The following is a 14,640-nucleotide window of genomic DNA, read 5'->3' on the forward strand; positions in this document are numbered from 1 at the left end:
AACAGTCTATGACTAAGCTAAAAGAAAAAGCCATCTGGCTCTCTCAGGTGGATTATAGGACATGTTTTCATTGCCTAGGTTTCATAATCTAGGCCCTTGGCTTCCAGCCCTATTATAAAAACTAATTGTCATTTTGCTTCTGATAATTGCCTATGTTCCAGTTGGCTGGTATATCCTGTCCAGAGTCTTAAATGCTTCTGTGCAGCCATTGTCATGACAGAAGTTTGACAACTCATCCCACAACAGAAGAAGGAAAGAGTAACCCTAGATCAACCGCAGACTACATTTAACTGACACTCCTCTGATCTTAATCAACAATATCTTGGCAGTGGTGAAAATCTGGATATCATGATTAATGTCCCGTGGCCTGATTTGTCTGCCCTTGGCCAAAAGGGAGGAATAAGAAAGAAAACAAAGACAGTCCCTGATATTCAGAAGCACACTTGACTTTCGCAGCTAGATGTGTTAGTCTCCTATAAACATATATAAACAATCTCATGGAATCCCAATCTCAGGCAAGGTCATTCTGAGATCATGATAAAATGAGAAAAAGCAAGGCCACGTCATAATTTTATCTAAGCACAGACAAAACGAGGTCACTCTGCCACTCGCAAAATACCAACACCCCAAATGAGTGGCTGCTGCTTCTTTATCAATTACAAATTTATCCTCGTTCTAAGCTTCTCTCCTTATGGTTGGATTTATTGAGACATGCAGTCAGAGAATTACTCCTGCTTTCTGACAACATCCAATCTAGAGTGTACCCCACTTCACCCAACCAAAGCCAAATCATATAACAGGTTCTTTCTCTTACCTGTTGACTGGACACTCCTGATTTCCCAGATGCATGTTCTCCCTCACTGCAAGGAGGAAGAAGCCCAATGTGTTCAACTACAGCTGTGTCCCTGGTGGCCTTGACTGATAGGCACTGACAAAGCCATCACTGGGAGGGTCATAACAAAGATGATGTTTTAGGAAGAATCATTTGGAAGTAACAAGTGGAAAGGGCCAGAGAAGGAGTCTGAATAATTATTTAGGAAATGATTGTGCTTATTTAGGAGTGAAGAGATGAGAGACTGTGCTTAACACTGTAGTTATGGGAATAAACATGGAGGCACTTTGGAACATTTTGGAAGCAGAGACATTTTGAAAGAAGAACTGGTAGGAACTAATTATCATGAATTGGGACACAGTGCTGAGCAAGACAGTGTTCTGTCCCTCTTCTCTCCAATGAGGGAGTACAATGACAAAGACCATTTGGGCATATGTAACAGGGAAGACAGACGATAGGAATGGTGTGTGATGGAAAGTGAACCAAAGGAGGGTGGGTGGCAACTCCAACAGGTTGGTCAAGGAAGGTCACTCTGCTGTGGTGAGCTGTGAGCTGAGCCCTGAGTGAGAAGCAGGAGCTGGCCAAACAGAGCCTGGGAAGAGCACTTTAGGCAGAGCGAACTGAAGGATGAGGACCCTGAGGTGAAGACAAGGAAAGGCACAAAGATTCGGTGCAGAGTGGTAAGCAAAGTGGTGTTGGGGCACAGGGCCACATGTCACAGGGGCTTGAATGCCAAGATAAGAGTTTTACTAAGGAGCAGGTGAACTAGATTGCACAGATTCATGCTGTTTACCTCAAAATTTCCTTTCCTTGGCCTTTCTCACTATTTTCTCCCTTCCTGCTGCCCTTCCCAAGTCCCCCTCCTAGTGTTTCAGAGGCTTTCTGAGCAGTGATGTCCTAGCCCCAGGGCCACTGATGGCCACCTTCCTGCATCTTCCTGGCTCTTAAACTGGGCAACTTCCAAGCCTCTGAGTCAGCATTTGAAATTAATTTCCCATGCAAGAATTTGCAAATAATCCTTAATAAAAACCAGTATATGGAGATATGGTCCAGCCACCAGCTTTCCCTCAAAATTACAGCAATGACCTCCAGAAGCAACCTGAAGTTTGGTGAAGCATGACTATCTCGTGTCTAAAAATGAGACCAAATGGTGCTTCTAAAAGATCCCAGTTACTTTCCCACAGCTTTCTTGCTGGCCATTTTCTTACAATAGATTTTTCATTTGCTTGAATTATTGTATACTCTGGTTTAGTCTTTTAGTGTTGTTTTATTTTGTTTATTTTTTTGTTTTGTTTCCTTCAAGATAAATGTGCTTCCTCATATTTTGAAATCTTTCTTCAGGTTGGTTGGTTGTTTCTTTTCCCAAATTTTTTTTCAAGTTTCACCTATATCTCTGCTTATTTGCTGGATACCCTTAAGACAATAATATACAAGCTTGGCTCTTTGCTTAGCTGAAATGCATTGTGCCTGTTAATCATTTCTACTATTATCACCCTTTAACTCAGTCTCTGGGATATCAGCTGTTGATTCTAGGTATGACTCTTCATTTCGGCAATTCTCCGCCCTGTCCCTCTCTGAGTAATGAAATTGTCTTTTCAAAACCCAATCTTTCCTTATCTCTTTTGTACTCTGAATCCCTTTTTTTAACCTACGGGATAATATTTGATGTCTTGCATACATGGTTAAAAAAACCCCTATGATTATAAATGCTGCTTGCAATATTGAGCCTCTTGATTTTTAAAATCTTTCCCTGACTAAACTCATATAATGATTAATTCTGCTTGTCATTTATAATTCCCTTATCTTTAGTCTCACTTGTTCATATCTTTTATTTTTTTAAAAAAAGGCCAGAAACAAAAGTCTTCTCTATTGTTCTATCTTTAATTGAATATATTTCTGTGACCATTTTAGCTTTTTAAAATTGCATTAAATGAATTGTATTATTTTGAATATCTCAACACTACATGATATAACTGTCATTTTAATTAATTTTATTTAGTTTTTAAACCTTTAAAACTAAAGTTTGCATAGAATTTTGGAGCTAGGGAAGACACTGTTTACCACAACCTTTTCAGTTTAAGGACCAGGACCCTGAGGTCCAGGGAAGTTAAACCATTTGTCCAAAATTAAGCAGCTCATTACTGAAAAAGTCCAAACCAGAAACTTGGTCCCTGACTTCCTGTCCAATGCTCTTTCTATAACAGAACTGCATCTCCATTCAAAATGTCATTTAGGCAAGGCATGGTGGCTGACTCTTGTAATCCCAGCACTGTGGAAGGCCGAGGTGGGAGGATCACTTGAGGCCAGGAGTTCAACACCAGCCTGGCCAATATAGTGAGACAGGCTGTCTGTACAAAAAAAAAAAAGAAAGAAAAAAAAAATTAGCTGAGCGTGGTGGCACCAGCTACTTGGGAGGCTGAGGCAGGAGAATTGCTTAAAGCTCAGGAGTTTGAGGTTACAGTGAGCTATGATTGGGCCACTGCACCCCAGCCTGGGTGACAGAGTGAGAACCTGTCTCTAAATAAATAAAAAAATAAAGTGTCATTTATATTTGAATACCATCAATGTAAGCTATCTCACACGTGTATTCTTTTTTTCCCCTTCAGTATTCATCCTTGAAACATCCACAAGAGAGAAATCTTTCAATAAATTCAGAGACAGACTCTACCCTTCAGTGTCCCTGCAGTTACAATTGACAGAGTTGGCAGTAAAAGTCCCTGGCCTTTATTTACAGTTCTGCTGATTTGGGGTATAACTTGGGAATACTTTCCCCTTAGGCTTTCCTAATGTGTTGGATTCCAGATATAGACAGACTCTATAAAAGAGCTCACCTAAGACAGTCTAAAAACAAGATACACATCATCATTTAGGACATTACATTTGGGGAAGCACACTTACTTTTAATCCAGAAATTTGATCCTCACGTCCTTCAGGGTAACTGAGAGTACATTTCTAAGCCTCTCCTACTAAGCCCAGGATTTAGGGTAATTTAGAATTTTTCTTTGGTTTGCTTACTGTTCTGGTGAAGTGGGGGAAAGGAAGTGGTATTAAACTGGGCCTATGTCCTTGGGCAGCTTTTCTCCACATGGTGGGACATGCCTAGTTCCTGAGATCATATTCTGCTAAAGCCTCATGAATGGTCCAAGGTCAGGGAATTTGTCCCCAGAAAAGTTGCGTTGAGATCTGTTGGTCCTAGGCTGGAACTTTGGGTCTTTATAATGTCAATAAAGAGAGTCCAGAGAAAGTTTGATTAGCCTTGCAGATCAATGAAGCGCACATCTTTAATATTAGTAAGTACCCCTTGGCTGCAAGTACCTGAAACCAACCTAAGTCAATTCAAGCAGGAAAGAAAAATCCCCTCCAATCCAGGCCTGTGTCACAGATCTCAGAATAGATAGAAGGCTGAGCTAAGAAGGAGTGGGAAATCCCTGGTAGGGATCCCAGGAGAGGTTCTCTCCATATTTGGTTGATTTACTCCAAGAATCTGCTGCAAGAATCTGCAAGAATAGGCTTCCTGGGGCCCAGCCCGTAACGTCATGCAGAGGTCCCAAGGCTACATGCCACATGAAGACACCTTCTCTCTGTTCCAATTCCAAATTCTCTCAGAAGGGCCTGAGTGAGTCAGGTACCCACCCAGTTGAGGATTATGATAAATGGAGACGGAGTGCAGTTAAATGCATGTGGGTTCTTTGTGACTCTCTAATCAAAAGATAAATGTGCATAAGGGCATAGCCTCAAATTCAAACAGATACACAAACACATATACTCACATATGCTCACACTGTCTAAGCAAATGCCTTTATAGTTTTTAAACGGTTATGGCATGCTTTGGCTTTTTCCAGGCTGCTACCCGGTGGTAGTGTTCCCAGTCAACTCATAAATAAAATGCATTGCTTTATGCAAGAGAAGAATTGGAGAAAGAGAGAGGAGGAAGGCAGGAAGAAAATCTATCACTTAGATTATTAATCTACCTCAGCCAGAAAGCACAGGCTGGAACATCCGATGTAAGCATTATAAAGGACCAACTGACCTGACCAAACTACAAAAATAATCATTTATTTATATAAAAAAAATCAAACAAGGAGATTTCCTGTTAAACTCTGGATTGAATGTGCATTATTTTCTCTGTCCCTTTCCAAATACCACAAAAATGATTGTGAATGGATTTTTTTTTTTTTAAATAAAAGGGACTTAAATAGGAAGGAAAAGAGAATGAGAGAGGAAAAGAAATGTCAACAAAAGTTTGGAAGCTGGAAATCAGAAGGCTGTGTTGCAATATACCTGACTGGGCAAGAGAAGCTGAAAGCTAAGTGCCTCCAGTGGGGTAACAGAAGGGACAGCCTGCAGACTCTCGGGAATTGGAAGCACCAAGCTCCTCTGAAGGCAGGAATGAGGGTGAGACTGGGAACGGGATGATTGATTGGAAGTCATTCTGCTCCTCTGCCTCCTCCCCTTCTCTGCACATGGCAGGCCCCCTCAATTCTTCTGGTAGTTCAGGGCAAAAACCTATGGTCCTCTTTCCACCCTAAACCCTACACACAATCCATCAGCAAACTCTACTGATTCGATCTTAAAACAATCTTCAAAGTTTGACTACTTCTCACCATAGCTGACCTAGACCAAGATACCAACACCTCTCACCTGGACCTGTCTACTTCCTCCTCTCATTTTCTGTTGTATCAATCAAGATTTTTTGTCCCCACCTCGCTGCAGGATTTGTCCAAGTTGCTACTGACCTCCACATCGTCAAGTCCAATGGCTATCCTCAGCCTTTACCTTATGTGAATTATCAGCAACATGTGACTCAGTTGATCGTTCTTTCATCCTAGAAACACTCTCTTTTATTGGCTTTCAGAACACTACTCTCTCTTCCTTCTCCCTCTCCCTCACTGACAGCACGCCCTCCTAGGCCTCTTTTGCTGGTTCCCATCATCTCAACAACATCTACATAGCAGAGGGCTCCAAATCTCAGTCTTCTCTCTCTACTCATTCCCTAATTGATTGTATCCAACCACACGATTTTAAACATCATCCATAAGCTAACAATTCCAAAATGTATATCCCCAATGTGGACATCTCCCCAAACTCTATAACTGAGTTTCTACAGCCTATTAGCATCTCCACTTGCATATCTAATAGGCATCTCAAACTTAACACGACTAAAGCAGAATTCCTGATTCCCACCCCCCACCCAAAGCCTGCTCTTCCCTCAGTCTTCCCCACATGGCAGCCATGGGGATTTCTTTAAAATATAAATCAGATTATACATCACTCCCCTGTTCAAAACCCCTCAATGGCTCCATCATACTCAGCATAAAGGGCCAAGGCCTGATATGATTGGCTTTCTGCCACCCTCTTTACCTCATCTCCAACCCTTCCCTTCCTTGTCACTGTGGACAGCTTCACTGTCCTTATATATTCAGGTATATTCCCAACTCAGGGTGTTTAACCTTGCTGTCCCCTGTGCCTGGAATGCCCTTCTCTAAGAGACTTGCATGGCCTCTTCCCATGAAGGACCTCCCCACTGCCCAAATCTAGGACAATTTGTACATAAAAAATGATTATAATTAACTGGAAAATTGTAATAAATAAATAAAAATCTATGACTCCATTAGAATTTTCAAGGAAAAAAAAAGGGAATACTAAAGAAAGAAAAAGCTCGTTTACCACCATTGGAGGTTACCATTAGTAACCTTTTCTATGAAAATTAGTAATTAAAGGGAAAGCATTAAGCATTTGCCCTTCTTTTAAAGGAGAAATTATAGTTCATCCCAGTTAGTGAAAGTTCTTTGATGAAGAATGCCAACTAATAAACACAGAAGGAATGATGGAATTAGAAAAGCATCCTTTGCAACTCAGTGAAATGGTTGATTCAGGCGAGGATCATCAATAGATGCTGAAACCATTAGGTGAAGATTATCGAAGAGGATACTCACTTGGTAAAAAATTACTCCTCTATAGCTTACCAAGGGGAAAATGCAGTTTCATAATGGAGTTTATAAAGGATCTGGCTGTCATCATCCAGCTAAGTGATCCAACCTATTATCACTAGTCGTGGGTAAACCCCATACCTCCTGTTATGCTGCTATGATGGAATATGAACAATATGTATGGAATATTCTTGCCAATGTGGAATGGGGAATGAGGGTGACAGTATGCAATCTGGGTCCAAAGTTTGAGAAGGGGTACATTGCCTAATGGGCACGCTTTTCCCTTCAATAATGATGGCTGTCTAAGAATTAAGACATTAGTTTTTCCTTCTATTTATGTGTATTTTCTTCCATTGACTACCAAGTTGTTAGTTCACAAATAAGTTGTATGGCTCTACCTATTTAATATGCAAAATTGTTAGGTATTTCTTTTGGCCAAGGGATGCTGTAAAAAACAAACAAACAAAAAAAAAAACTGCTGAGACAGTAAGGATGCATGAACAGAGAAAGTTTGGGAACCTCTGCCCTAGGACCATCACTACATTAGAATTGAGTGTATCAAATAATGTTCATTCTCTGACCTGGAGTCATCAAGATAGTGTTCTGATTCACTCTCCCTTTCTTCAGCCCCCTCCTGGCTTTATTCTTGATGATTTCAATATACATAAAAATGATCCTTCTCTCACTCTGGCCTGTCATATCCTCAAAATTCTCTCTTCCGAAGTCTTTGTCCTCCATCCTGTCTCAGCCACTAGCTCCCTCTGCGATCTTGTCATTACATGTAATATAATGCTAGTGCCTAACTCCAAAAATCCTTTGAAATGCCCTCTTCACCCCTACCTACCCCACCCCTGCCACCCCCAACCATTGACACCATCTTTCACCAGCTCCTACCTACCCTTGGTATGTCCTCTTTCCTCCTCAGCTTAGGTTCCATGATCAGTAATTATAATCCCACCCTTGCCTATGCCCTCGACTTTTTTGCCCTTTTCTTTTTTCATTATATTGCTTTGCAAACCCCCTGCCCTGGTGAAATCTAACCCTCTACACCTTCTTTGGACTGTACCTGTGCACCTGGACTATATCACAAGACCTTCAGTCTGCCTCTCAAACCCATCTCCATGCAGCAGCCAGAGTGACTTTCTAAAGTCAATTTATTGCTTAAAATCCTTCAATGGCTCATCACACCCTCAGGATATAGTAGAAACACATTAACATACTTGATGAAGTCCTTCATGCTCTGACCCCCACTTGTCTCTCCAGTCTCCTTTTTCTGCTTGCACCCTTCCCCACAGCCCACACCACTCTGCAAACCCCACTCTGCAGTTCCTGGAATGTTCCCTGTCTCTCTCCCTTCTCTGCCTTTGCACAAGGTGCTCTCTCTGGCAGTGGCCTTTCCCTAACTAACTGGACTAGTCTCTCAGACCTTACTGAGATGTCACTTTTATTGGAAGTCTGCCTGCCATCCTTCCTGCATGCTTCACAGATTGCCCTCAGGTAGCAGCATGTACCCGTTTACTTATTTGCCTCTGTCACTACACTGGGAGCTATTTGAGGGCAGGAAATGTATTTTGTCCCTCAAGGTCTGGCACAGTGACTGGCATATAGAATGCACACCGTAACTAATTGCTGAATCATCCTGAATTTTGTGAGCTGTGTTGTTTAAATATAGATACATACACCTGTCGATGGTCTTTTTTTATTCTGTACAAAAAAATAACATGTTTGAAAGAATTCAGTCTTGGTGAGCCAATTCTGCTTCCAACTTCCTAAGTTTCTGTGGGTTTGAGCTCAGTCTCCTTTGTCATTCTTTCATCTTTCAGCATAATGCGCTGAATGCCTTACAACAATCAGCACCACTGCGCTTCCCTATGAATAAATCACATGAGGTACTGTGTGCGCATCACCCAAGGGACTTGAGTACAAATCTCTCTTTTTAAAAAAAATAGTTTCATACTGTTATTTTCTGTTTTTGGTATTTGAGGGACTAGATTTCAATGTTTCCAAGGTGAGTTTACTGACAGAAACAGAGGGGAAAGGACAGCAGAATTCACGTCCTTACCCAGGGCTGTCCTTAGAAGGGTCACTGGTATGTACTTTCATAGGCCCACTGAGATGTCAGTAATGACAGAATTTTCAAAAATGAATTTTAATAAAGTTCAGGAAAGGGGAATGAGGTACGGTGCCTCAAACGTCCGAGGTGGCCATCTCAGTTGCCCTATCCAAAGGTCAGGCTGGCTCCCCTGAGATAGGAAAGACAGTGCTTATGAGAATAAACAGAAGTATATAAATGAACGAATGAATGTAGGTGACTGGATAAAATAGAAATAAAAGGCTCTTCAGGCATTATGAGATGGCATTAGAATATCCTGAAATGGACAAAAATAAAACTTTGGCAAAATTGTGCCAAGGATTCTAGAGTTTGTATACCTTCTATTTAAGTAGGCTTCATTTCTCTGTTTATTCTATTTTATGTAGAGAGCAACGTGATTTTTTTTCCCCCTTACTGGAGGCCGCCTACTAGTTCACAGTTAATACCATTCTACTATATTCTATAAAGGTATTGCCAAGGTCAGTTAGCTCAATGCTTGCTTCTTGTTTGAGAAAAATACAGGGGGGATAAAAAAAGAAGATCCTTGATTCGAATAGGAGAGAGAGTGGAAAAGAAAATTGAAACACAATGGTGCATTTCCTGTAGAGTTCACCGATTATTTTTCAATTTCAAAATCGAGTTTTGCTATTTCTTGTTGATGGAAATACTGCCCTTTGGAGATAGACGTTTAAAAAACACATAATAAGCAGTTGCCACTGTTTTTCTGTGGCATCCTAGTTTTGCAGTTGGCGAACTGGTTGTGAGCCTATTGAAATTACGCCATTTGTTTTAAATTATGACGTCTCCGGAAAACATGCAATCTGAATTTGTTAGGCTAGCGACGAGAATACTTAAGTTGAAGTGCATTTATATAAAATCGCAAAAACCCGAAAGGGATTGAAAAAAGAAGCGAGCTATTTGAATATTCTGTCTTGCCAGTAAACAAGTCCCAGGTCTGCAAATCAGTTTTCAAAAGAATATTGATTGTTTCCTAAGTACTTGCAAACTCTTTTCAAGTACCTTAGGAAAGGGAATGAGGGGAAAAAAGTGTTGAGCCTTTGCATGGAGGTTGGCGTCATGTTTCTGCATTACAACAATAAAGACTATTATAATAACAATGTGGAATCTCTGGCAAACCCACACTGCCAAGAGTGGGAAAACGGTCCTCACGGAACGATTGTTTTCAGCTGGGAGGTCCTCAATTAGAATTTTATTTAAGCATATATAACATAGAATATTAAAATTTTTTTTACATTAGTAGAAAATTGCTCGTGTAAAACTCCCCGTGCTGCACGTGGGATGGGATACGCGCCGTAGATTTACAAATATGCAGATGCAATGCGGGGCGGGCACTAACAGGACTGAAGATAGTGTTTGCGCCCTGCGGGATTCGGCAACGACGCCCTCAAACCCAGTGGCGCAGTGTTCATTCCCGCTAACCTATGTGGGCCGTGCTTCTCGATTGCTCCTTGACATAGGAAAGTGTCAGTTCACGTGTGTCCCTTTCTCCACTAGATGTCACTGTAAATCAACTGCTTGAGGTAGGGACCCGGGTGTTTGGTGTTATCTTCAGCCAGTACCAGGGTTTTAAGCCCGGTCAGTCCCTGCACTTCTGTCCTCCTCGACCCGGGAGCCCGGAGCCGGGTGCGGGTGGCGGAGCCCAGGGACCCACTGCAGGGGCAGCATGCGCCTCCGAGGCGCTGGCCGGGCGCCGTTACCAGAGCAAGAGGCGCGGAGGTGGCGGGCGTGCGGCTCGATGCGGAGGCGGGCAAGCCCACCGTTCCCTTCCGCCCCCGGCCAGCGAGACGGTCACGTGCCGCCGAGGCGCTGCCCCCTGCGGGCGGCGGCGGCAGAGGAGGGCGGGGCCGGGAGGGGCGGGGCGGCCAACGCGAGGCGGCGAGGCGCCGCGCCAGAGGTTCGAGGTTGCCCCAGGCCGGGGGCGAGCCGAGCGCGTGCGCCGCGCAGCGGAGAGTGCGAGCCCGGGCGGGGAATGCGGCTCGCACGGCGCGCGCGCTGGTCCGACCGCCGCAGGCGTGGAGGGGTGGGAGGGGCCAGCGCGTGCGCGCGGGGCAGCCAGGGGGCGGGGCTGCGGCGCGCGCGCCCCGTTGGAGGGGGAGGGGCGGGGAACAGCCGTGGAGCGCGCGCAGGGCCGGCCGCCGTGAGCGTTGGGGAGCGTGGACCGCGGCGGGGCGGTGTGACTGCCTTTCCCCGGCCCACCTCTCGAGTCCCTGACTGGAACACTGTGCGGCGGCGGAGCCTGGGTCTGTGAGGCCGGAGAAGGCGGCCGAGCCCGGGCATGGTGGTCTGGGGCAACGCGGAAGGTGAGCGACCCCCGGGTCGGCGGCGGGGGTGGGGGAGGGGCGGGACCGGACACGCGTCTCCAGAGGCGGCGCAGACCCGCCGGGCGGCGGCCGGAGCGCCGACCGCCTGAGGTGGGGCGGGGGAGGGGCGCGCCGGCCCTGGCCCCGCGGGCCGTCCTCTCGGGCCTGGGCTGCCGGCGGCGCCCGCCGCTCGCGCCAGCAGCTGCCGGGTTATGTAACGCGTGACCTCCCCTTCCCCCTCCGCCATGGCGCGGCCAGCCCAGGCCCGGCACACGGCCGACTGGTGCCGACCCCTCGCGCCCGCGGCCCTTCCCTCCGCGGTCCCTGCGTCCCGCCGGCCCCGCTCGGACTGCGCCGCAAACTCCTTCCTCCTGCGCCGGCGCCTCGGCCGGCCATTCACTCCCGCGCCATTCATTCCTGCGCGCGTTGGGGCTTTCGTTCAACAAGCATTTGCAGATTGTCGACTGGGGCCAAGCGCTGGCGTTCTCTACCCGGCCTCCCGCCACAGTATTTCCCCCGTGTCCCCTACTTCTCCCACCCGCGTTGGATCCCGGAACCTGTATCAGAGTATCCGAAGGCAATTTTTATTCACTTCTCTTGTTATTTGTCTGTTCCCTTAATATGCTGGGCACCGTCCACACTTCCACACACTGTTAAAATGATTCAGCCCGTGTGTTTTACTGGTCTTCCTACTCATTCTCAGTTTGTAAAGAAATAACCTTAATGTAACAGTCCTTAATTGATTCCACCTTGTTTAAAAAAAATTCACATGATAGAAATCTACTAGTTCTGTCTTTACCTTCACGTCTTCTCAAATCATGTACTAAATAGAAATAATATCGTTTAGCTGAAAATGTAGACTTAACACATACCATAAAAAGGGTTTGTAACTATTAAGGACTTTATGTAACAATTCTTAATTGTCTGTGTCTGCCTGGTGTCTCTGGCTTGTCCACTTAGTCTTGGAAAATAAGATTTCCTCTTTAGGTAGGGTAGGACATACCCTAACCTTGGCTCTTCCTGTGGAGTAATGCACACGGTAACTCAACCTGTGGGTACCTTTTACCTGTTGCCAAACTTATGGTCTCTGCTTTCCCACATAGCCTTTTCTTTGCCCGTACAAATGCTACTAGTATGTTCTCTCCCTTCCTGTACTCCTCTGCCTGGCACTTCAAAATTCACCTAAAGTTCCTCTTCTTCAGGAATCCTTCTCCAGTCTACTTTCAGTTCGATTTTCCATGTGTTATGCTGATGATTTTTTTTTTAAGATGTAGGGTCTCGCTCTGTTACCAGGCTGGAGTGCAGTGTCACGATCATAGCTCACTGCAGCCTTGAACTCCTGGGGTTTAAGCGATCCTCCTGCTTCAATCTCCTGAGTAGCGGGGACTACAGATGCGTACCACCACACCTGGCTAATTTTTAAATTTTTTGTAGAGACAGGGTCTTGCTTGTTGGCCAGGCTGGTCTCGAGCTCCTGATTATCTTTTTATCCCTATCTTTTTATCTTATTTTGCAAGCCCCTTGAGGTCATAGTCTTTACCAAACTCCTGTCATTTGTCATAGAACTTTAGTTCTATTTTATGATATATGGTACATATTTAAGATTTTTTTTAAAAAAGTTGGGAATCAGTCTTAGGATTAATTTCTGTGAAGTCTGAAGTAGAAAATAATTTTTCAAAATAGTGTGCTTGAATGTGTAAGATCACCCCATTTTCCCCGAAGTTCAAAATTTAGATTGTACATAAGAGAATTAAAGAAGCCTGTCCCCATTAGCAATAAACTAGTCATTATTAATGAGAAATTACAGTGACTGCATATAGCATATATTTTATTGTCCTTTCTTTGATAGCTGCTATAGTGGAAGGATAGGAACTTAAGAGTTAGTTGTGGGTTTCAGTTCTGGCTCTGCCAATTGTGACCTGGGACAAGTTGTTAATATCTCCGATTTTCCTCTCGTTTGTAAAATGAAGACATCATTTCCCACCTTGGGTAATAGTGTCTGAGGCTTAAATTAGTCCTTAAATGTAAGGCACCTAGTGAGACCTTGGTGCACAGTGGGTGCTCAATAAATACGTACTCCCTTTGATACACCCCTTTAGTGCAATTCACAATCTAGAATGAGCCTGGATATGCTAGACACAAAGCATGAGAGGAAAGCTAATCAGAACAGGTGGTAGGTACCTCTTATCTCCAAATAAATGAACAAGTCCTAGTCTAAAGAGCATTGTGGTTCTTCTGCTTCTCAAGAATGTTTGGGTATATGTGGCATTTTATCAATCATAGGCTATATTAAATAGAACATTTAAAAAATGAGAAGACTTTTTAAATCTTTTATTCTGTTCCTATGATAATAGCACCAACAGAAACATAGATATTAAAACAGAATCCAATATTTTTCAAAGGCAAATCGAGAGGGGATAAGAGGGGAGGAGAGGTATTAAAAAGTCTTTTTTTACAGACAAATAGGTTGCTGGCCCTTTTAATATCTCGTCTCTTTATAAACAGTACCTGAATCCTAATCTAAGTTCTAGTGTCTCTCACTTGGACTGTTAAAATAGTGCCTTCACTGGTGTCTGTATTTCTCTTTTTCCCTGCCCGTTCCTCACATAACAATCAGTGTGATCTTTTTGAAAATATAAAACAGATTGTCAATTTCTTGCTCATTAGCAAAAAAAAGCTTCCTATTAAACTTGAATCTAAACCTGTTAGCACAGTCTATTGTGGCATTTTGGATTTGGCAGCTGCCGACTTCTAACCTTATCTCTCACCACATGACCTTCATAATCCTACTCCATACCTACAGTCCTTTTGCCGGTTCTTGAACAAATTGTTCCCCCCTTGGGATGTTATACTTGCTATTCTTTTAGGTGGACCACCCCTTCCCCTAGGTGGTCACAGCTCTTGCCTTCACATCTTTTTGCTGCTCAGACATCACCTCAGAGTGGCCTTCCCTAATCCCTAAAATGGACGCCAGTTCCTCCCTCCCCTCCCCTCCCCTCCCCTCTTCTCCTTTTTGACATGGTCTCACTCTTGCCAGGCTGGGTGCAGTGGCACGATCACAGCTCCACTGCAGCCTTGAACCACTGGTCTCCAGTGATCCTACTGCCTCAGCCCCCAAATCACTGGGATTATAGGTGTGAGCCACTGCTCCTGGCCCCTCTATCACTTTTGATTCTTTCCTTCTTTCTTTTTCTCCATAACGTTTATTTCTAGATGAATACACACTGTTCCCTCATTTATTGATTCCCCTCATTAGACTTGTTTGCTCCCAACCCTCTTCCCAGCTAGAGGGCAGAGGCCTTGTCTGACTTGTACACAGCTTTATTCTCGGTGCTTAGAACTGTGCCTGGTACATGATAGGTTCTTAGCAAAACTTGTTAAATGAATGAATGAGTGGTATAGTTGATTTGGACATTAGTTCTGGAGTCAGACAGCTTGGATCAGAATCCAGGCTCCTACCATTTA

General features: G+C 44.1%; 1 protein-coding gene across 4 annotated transcripts in view; it reads left to right on the forward strand.

The window, feature by feature from the left end:
- The first annotated feature begins 10,984 nt into the window (after positions 1-10,984).
- The window catches only part of REV1 (REV1 DNA directed polymerase), an 87,428-nt gene continuing 83,772 nt past the window's right edge, over positions 10,985-14,640 (forward strand). For all 4 annotated transcript variants that reach the window (XM_069494699.1, XM_069494700.1, XM_069494701.1 and 1 more), the window contains exon 1: positions 10,985-11,175. The gene's annotated coding sequence lies outside the window, so the exon portion shown is untranslated. The remainder of the gene's footprint in view (positions 11,176-14,640) is intronic.

The sequence above is a fragment of the Eulemur rufifrons genome, chromosome 19 (assembly GCF_041146395.1).
Source record: "Eulemur rufifrons isolate Redbay chromosome 19, OSU_ERuf_1, whole genome shotgun sequence".
In the NCBI taxonomy this organism is placed as follows: Eukaryota; Metazoa; Chordata; class Mammalia; order Primates; family Lemuridae; genus Eulemur; species Eulemur rufifrons.